The following is a 7,166-nucleotide window of genomic DNA, read 5'->3' on the forward strand; positions in this document are numbered from 1 at the left end:
CAGCTATTGAGCAGCGTGTTACAGGGAAATTTCTTTGTGATCCAAAAGGGTTGTGAGTCCTTGGAAATCATCCAGTGGACTTACGCAGTTTATTCACGAAAGCTGATCCTCCCATTCTCCCCTCACACACGCACTGTTTCTTCTAGCAATATTGGGAGTGAACATTTTCCATGTTCGTGACTAATTTAGCTATACAGAGATCCCACAGAGATTAGCATGGTGAACTAGATGACCTCCCGAGATCCCCTCTAGCCTAATTTTCCTATTGTTCAGTCTAAATGCCCATCCGATTCATACCGTAAGTCCCACATAAACTTTACATCACTCATATAAATCTCTGTATTGAAGTCCACTGATGAGCTATAACACATAATATTACAGAATTATGTTTGGTGTTTTCCCCTGTGGCCCTTCAGGTTGGTGCATGCTGAACAGCCCACATTATGCAACACGTGTATGTCTTGTGTGTTGAAAGTCCAGTAAATTCAAGGAGTGGTGTGACCCATTAGTACGTACACAGCATGCAAAAGATAAGAGAGAAGCACTATGCCCTGTGACAGCTATGAATTGCCCTCTACATTAATGACAAATTTATATTGCCACACTTTGACTCCAGCCTGAAAGGCAGATAGAGGAACTGGAGGAAGTGCTGCACCTCTTCCCGACAGAAGGTATATTCTACAGCAAAAATTGGCCATCAGTGAAGATGACCTGGTTACCCATGCTGCAGACAAGAGCAAGCTAAAATAAAGCCACTTGCTCTGTACTCCTCACAGAAGGCTCCTAGAGCTACGCTGCCTCTGTGAACAACTAATAGATCAATCAAAGCAAAAATACGTGCATGGTTTTAAGAGTGAAGTTGTGAGGGTTTCGCACTAGTTGAGACAACCTGGGTGGTAATTAGTACTCTTCATATTTAGGTTCATACTGAACCTTCTGCAGTTGAAATCCTAAGAATTTTGCACCAAATTTGACAGTTGTCTTAGTCAACTCAAAATGTATCATAATAGTAACATACACATCATAGCAGACAAAGAAGGGGAAAAAAATAAGAACAGTGGAGAACATGATAGCAGCATGCCCATTTTAAAGATGAGTAGCTGAGTCACAGAGAGACGAGAATCTAAATTCCCAAAGGCAGGAAGGCAGGTAACTGAGGAGCAAGTACTTCCCAAATTGGACAGAAAGTCAATAACAGGGCTTAACTTTGATCTCCTGACTTGCAATCATCTCATGATGCAACTATAAAATCAAGCCTTTCCCCAGGGCTTCTCAGAAAAGGTGAGTTATTTCTGCCCCTTAGCAGACACTTGTGCAGTTCACCTGGCTGGACATCAGAGAGCATCAGCACCTGCAGCATCCCTCAGCCCATGGGATGGGGCAAGGAGGGTACCAGGGGAGTGCGGCATCCTGGATTCACTTTATGGGAAGGTTGGGTGACTTCTGTGTGAATAACTGACTGACTTGTTGCTAGGGAACAGTTGGGAGGAATGCTTTTGATCTCCCATATGCTTACTACTAATAAATAAACAAATAACAATAATTACAACAAACCCCAAGCCTGTTGTATCTCCAAGATTAATTAATGATGAAATACAGATGAAATTCTGTAAAAGAAGGCAGCAAGGTGGGTTAGATTTCATATTTTCCTGCTGTGTATGGAAATAATGGTTGAAATTAACAATTTTTTTTCCTCCTTAAAATTTACCTTAGCTGGATCAGGTTAGTGGGAGGAGTGGGGGAGTATTCCCTTCACAGACAGAGGATGAGCAGGCAGACAGTAAATCTCTCCATGCCAGTTTTACTCACATCCAGTTTTTCCTGCCTAGTACAGTTAAGTTTTTAGATACTTTACTTGCATTTCTAATTCAGTTATTCTTCTGAAATTTATTCAAAGGATTTATGCTTATGAAATTATAATATAATGCTGCCTATATGCCAATGAGCTGCAGGCAAAGAAAATAATTTTCTTCAATTTACAGTTATGAGGCTGGAAGAAAATGATGCCTTCTTATCACCTCTTTTTCTTTGTATGCCTCGGTATTTTTTTAAGTCTTCAGAAGGCAGGAGCTGATGATGAATTCTTAAGCAGATCACACTGATAATTGTATTTCAGAACTGTCAACTCTGTGAAGACTGTCCACGGAGGTGCCTCAGTTCACTTGAGCTATTTGTGTCACTGCTTCTCTAGGAACTCAGCCCTCAATAAAACCCAAATCACTGGGGATATTGTTAAGTCTTCTGAAAGGATTATTAGATCGAAGGAAAATTTATGGATGACACTTTGTAACAATTAATCAGGAACTGTTGATGAAGTTAAGTTGGTTCTTTATTCTTGAACAGAAAAAAAAATATGCAGCCCCTGTAGAAATTGTCAAATGGCCTATTTTGTCACTCTGTTTGATTAATGGACTATTTGGAGTCCCCAAAAAGTCCTAGTACAAATAAAAAAGGATCATAAATATTGAATAAGCTCACAGCATGGTTAACCTTGACTATGTTTTGGAACATTCTTGGAGAAAAGTTTGCTATTCAGAAAATAAATTGCTAAGGGGATTAAAAAAAATAAATAAAAAATTTGAGATTTTGGAAAATGTCACCTACCCAACCTTGTCATCCTGATTAGCCTGTCATGATAGATTAGCTTTAGTTAGCTTTGCAATCAGGTCAGAAACTGCTGGTACAGTAGCACATTTTGCAAGTGGGGCTACACCTGGTCCACAAAAGGGGCACAGGATGGTGAGGAAAATACTCCTACTCTTGGTGCTTTGTATGTCACACACCTAACAGGCTATTATCCTTTTGTACTTCCACTTATGGAAATGGAGCCCAAGGAGTACTCAGAGCATGGGAGTCATGGTGCCATAAGGTTGTTTCTGAAAGGTTGGTCAAAAGATGTCCGGTGATCTGTGTATATGCAAATGATAAGACCAAAGCTTCAGGTGCAGAGAACACACACACACACACACACACACACACACACACACAATTCAGGACACGCAGTTTCCATCTTTTCTTCCTGCTCCTCTGTCTCTCTATTTGCAACTCCAGCACCCTCCTTCCCCTAGACTCCCCCTCACTGCTTGATGCAACTGCTTAGTCCTGACAGGTCTGACCAGTCATTTTTGCTAACCTCTGATAGCATCTAGGTCAGCATGATCCCAAACTGGCTTGCTTTTGTTCTCAGTGAACAAGAAATACAATGCTATTAGTTTAGGCTGGGGTTCCACAAAGCACTTAAACTCCATATGCTTCACTCCAAAAATGCAGTTCCACTCTTCTCCTTCAGCAGGGCACATAAGTTGGCCCCTTTTTCCAGCATGTGTCATATGCCAGCTCACTATCCCATCTAAACTGGCATACATGCAGTCATGTACTTCAAGGCTCAGGAAGTGGAAGAGATTGAGAAATCTGTGCAAGTATTTCCATGAGGGACATAAGAGAGCTGTACAGTAATAAATGTTCATTAGATTTTGTTGATTCTTTGAAAGTAACACAGGAATTTAAACAGGGGAATTGGTTTTTATCTCATCACATTTCATTCAGAGCTATAAATATTATTTTTCAATCCATTTTTATCCCCATGATCACAGGTAGCTCTCTGCCTCCCACTGAAGAATAGCACTTTAGGAACAGAGAGGGCTGGGCTAGAGGTGGCACACCGTCCTTTGGGCATCCATGCAGGGAAATCAAGGTGCTGACTCTGATTGCTCCCTGTTGTCCTCCAGATATATTTGGTCTGTGGGCATTACTAGCCTGGACTGGATGGGGGTGAGGCTTCACCATGAGTTTCATGGGGAAGCTGAGAGAGAGTTTCCATTAAGGAGTGTGCTGACCAGCCAGCAGGCAGGATTTCCTCACACTGCTCTGCTCAGCCCATACCACCTCCCTGGGCCAAACACCTCGCTGCTCACTGTTTTCCTAACAAGGTGCAAAGCCAAGGTCTTGACTGGCAGTGATTGTTAAAGATGGGAAGGGATGGTGTCAAGAGGATAGAGCCAGGCTCTTCTTGGTGTTGTCAATCAGTAGGACAAGAGGCAATGGGCAGAATCACAGAATAGCTAGGGTGGGAAGGGACCACTGGAGATCATCTAGTTCAACCCCCTGCCAAGGCAGGGTCATCTGGAGCTCGTTACATGGGAATGCATCCAGGTGGGCTTTGAATGTCTCCGGAGAGGGAGACTCCATGACCTCCCTGGGCAGCCTGTTCCAGCGCTCTGCCACTCTCAGCATAAAGATGTTCTTCCTGATGTTGAGATGAAACTTCCTGTGTTATCATTTATGGCCACTGATCCTTGTCCTGTCACTGGGCACCACTCATAAGAGTCTGGTACCATCCTCTTGGCACCCACCTTTGGGATATTTATATGCATTATTGAGATATCCTCTCAGTCTTCTCTTCTCTAGAACCAAAGAGGCCCAGCTCCTGCCATCTCTTCTCATGAGGGAGATGCTCCAGACCCCTGATCACCTTTGTGTACCTCTGCTGGACCTTTTCCAGTGGCTACTTGCCTTTCTTGTACTGATGAGCCCAGAACTGGACACAGTACTCCAGACATGGACTCACCAGAGCTGAGTAGAGGGGGAGGATCACCTCCCTCAACCTACTGGCCACACTCTTCCTGATGCACCCCAGGATACCACTGGGCCTCCTGGCTGCAAGGGCACACTGCCAGCTCACAGTCAACTTGTCTTCCACCAAGATTCCCAGGTCCTTCTCAGCAGAGCTGCTCCCTAGTAGGTCAGACTTCAGTCCGTGATGGTACTTGGGGTTATTCCTCCCCAGGTGCAGTACCCTATGCTTGTCCTTGTTAAACCTCATTATGTTTCCATCCACCCAATTCTTCAGCCTGTCAAAGTCCCACTGAATGACAGCACAGCCTTCAGGTGTATCAGCCACTCCTCCCAGTTTTGTATCATCAGCAAACTTGCTGAAGGTATATTCTATCCCTTTGACCAGGTCACTGATAAACAAATTAAATAAGACTGGATCCAGTACTGATTCCTGGAAAATGCCACTGATACAGGCCTCCAACTGGCCTGTGATCACAGCACTGTGAGTTCTGCCATTCAACCAGTTCTCAATTCACTCTCCATTCATCTAACCCACATTTCCTGAGCTTACCTATGAGGGTGTTATGGTAGACTGTCAAAAGCCTTGTTGAAGTCGAGGCAGACAACATTCACTGCTCTCCTCTCATTGACCCATCCTGCCACGTCATCACAGAAGGCTATCAGATTGGTCAAGCCGGATTTTCCCTTGGTGAATCCATGCTGACTACTCTTGATGACCTTTTCTTTTACAAACTGAAGCACAGGAAGTTCCAACAGAACATGAGGAAGAACTTCTTTACTGTGAGGGTGGCCATGCATTGGAACAGGTTGCCCAGATGGGTGTCAAGTTCCCCTCAATGGAAATATTCAAGAACGATCTGGACTCAATCCTGCAATGTGCTCTAGGGGACCCTCCTTGAGCAGGGAGGTTGGGCCAGATGAATCGCTGTGGTCCCTTCCAACCTTCCCCATTCTGTCAATTTTCACAGTGGCTGGCTGTTAATTCTAGTTAAATTCCATCCCTGGTAATTGCACTATTCCTTAAGGAATTCCTGCTGCTGATTCACCTGTGAAAGCCACAGTGGTCCCAGGTAGAGCCACCGAGGGTTGTCACAACAGGCTGCATAACTGGCTTTGGGGTGGGGCTCTTTCAGGGATTCTTGCTGATGTGTTTTGTATGGGATTTACAGACATTTACTAGGTCAGGGAGACTGAGCAAACAGGCTGTTCAGCTGTTGTTGACATGGTCACAGGAGAGAGAAGAGACTTGTGCTCCATTTCCTTAGTCAGTTAAGAATCTGGAGCACATCTAGGACCCAGAGTTTGCTCTGGAAGGTGAATAATACATTCTGTGTCAAATGCAGGTACTAAGAGTGCTTAGATCGTGATCTGCTTGCTTCTGGAGATTCCTGGATGTAAAGGTTTAGGTGCTTTCAGGCAGTAGTATCAGAGTGGAAAACTGTGAATCAAAATCTGTGCTAATGGAATTCTCAGGCTGCAGAGTGGCATCTCCATTCTTTGTGCAACAGAGATCCTAGAAAATAAGGTAATGCACAGGAAGGTATTGCAGCTGTGAGAAAGAAATTGACTTTAAGGTGTAGTGACTACAACGGCCAAGTCAAGAATAGGGTGTCTGAGTTCTCCTGCTACATTTAATATAATTTATATTAAGCAGAGCAGCTTCAAAAAGGGATATCCCCATTCAAAAGGAGTCCCTATATTTTTGTGGGTAGGACTCTTCCAAAACGTGTGCATTTGAATCACTTTGGAACACCTGAATTTAAGTCTATTCCCTGACTGAGAAGTGCTCAGATCACTTCTTTTTCAGGGCTGGATTATTCGTATCACATGGACCTATCAGACTTGGGAAGAATATCTCGTACACAGGTGCCAGCACAGTTTAAAGATAAACCAGGCATATAACACCCTTGCAGTACCTGATAGTAGGTTTCCTGCAAAAAAGGGCACACATATGAAGAATACATTGCCTGGAGAACCTTACTGCTGCTGGAAAAAAGGCAGACACCTGATGCCTCCTTGGTACTTTGCTGGTGATCAGAGGCTTGGAGATGTCTGAATTGGTGGTTTTTCATTAACTATCCAAGGCATGCTTGTGTAGATATTGCAAGGAGTCTTTCAATATGTGAACTTATAGAAAGGCTTTTCTCTGCAGCTCTTTTGGAACACATCAAAATGCTTTGCTTTCTAAAATGAACTGCTCCTAGCATCTTTTGCAAAGCTGGTAATGGAATAAGATCAACATTGGTCCACATCCTCTTTTTCTTACTTTCCCAAACTAACATTAAAATAAAATTCCTTTTACTAAACATTAGGTAGGCTTTTTCCTTTGATGACTCTTTGTTCCCAAAAGACAGCTCAAATCCAGGAAACATGGGAGAAGATTCAGTCACTTGAAGGGTGAAGATTTCATTGTTATTGTTTGCCAGCCAAATAACAACAATGCATGAGAAAATGCATATACTAAATAAAACTAATTGCATTATAAAGAGCACCAGGCATCCTATAAAAACCTGTTGCCTAAATGCATCTGTAACAATTTATCAGCAAATGATCTTCATGCAGTTAGCTGGGGGTTGACTGAGCTCTGCACT

The sequence above is a fragment of the Myiozetetes cayanensis genome, unplaced genomic scaffold (assembly GCF_022539395.1).
Source record: "Myiozetetes cayanensis isolate MyiCay16 unplaced genomic scaffold, myiCay2020 scf1, whole genome shotgun sequence".
Taxonomy (NCBI): Eukaryota; Metazoa; Chordata; class Aves; order Passeriformes; family Tyrannidae; genus Myiozetetes; species Myiozetetes cayanensis.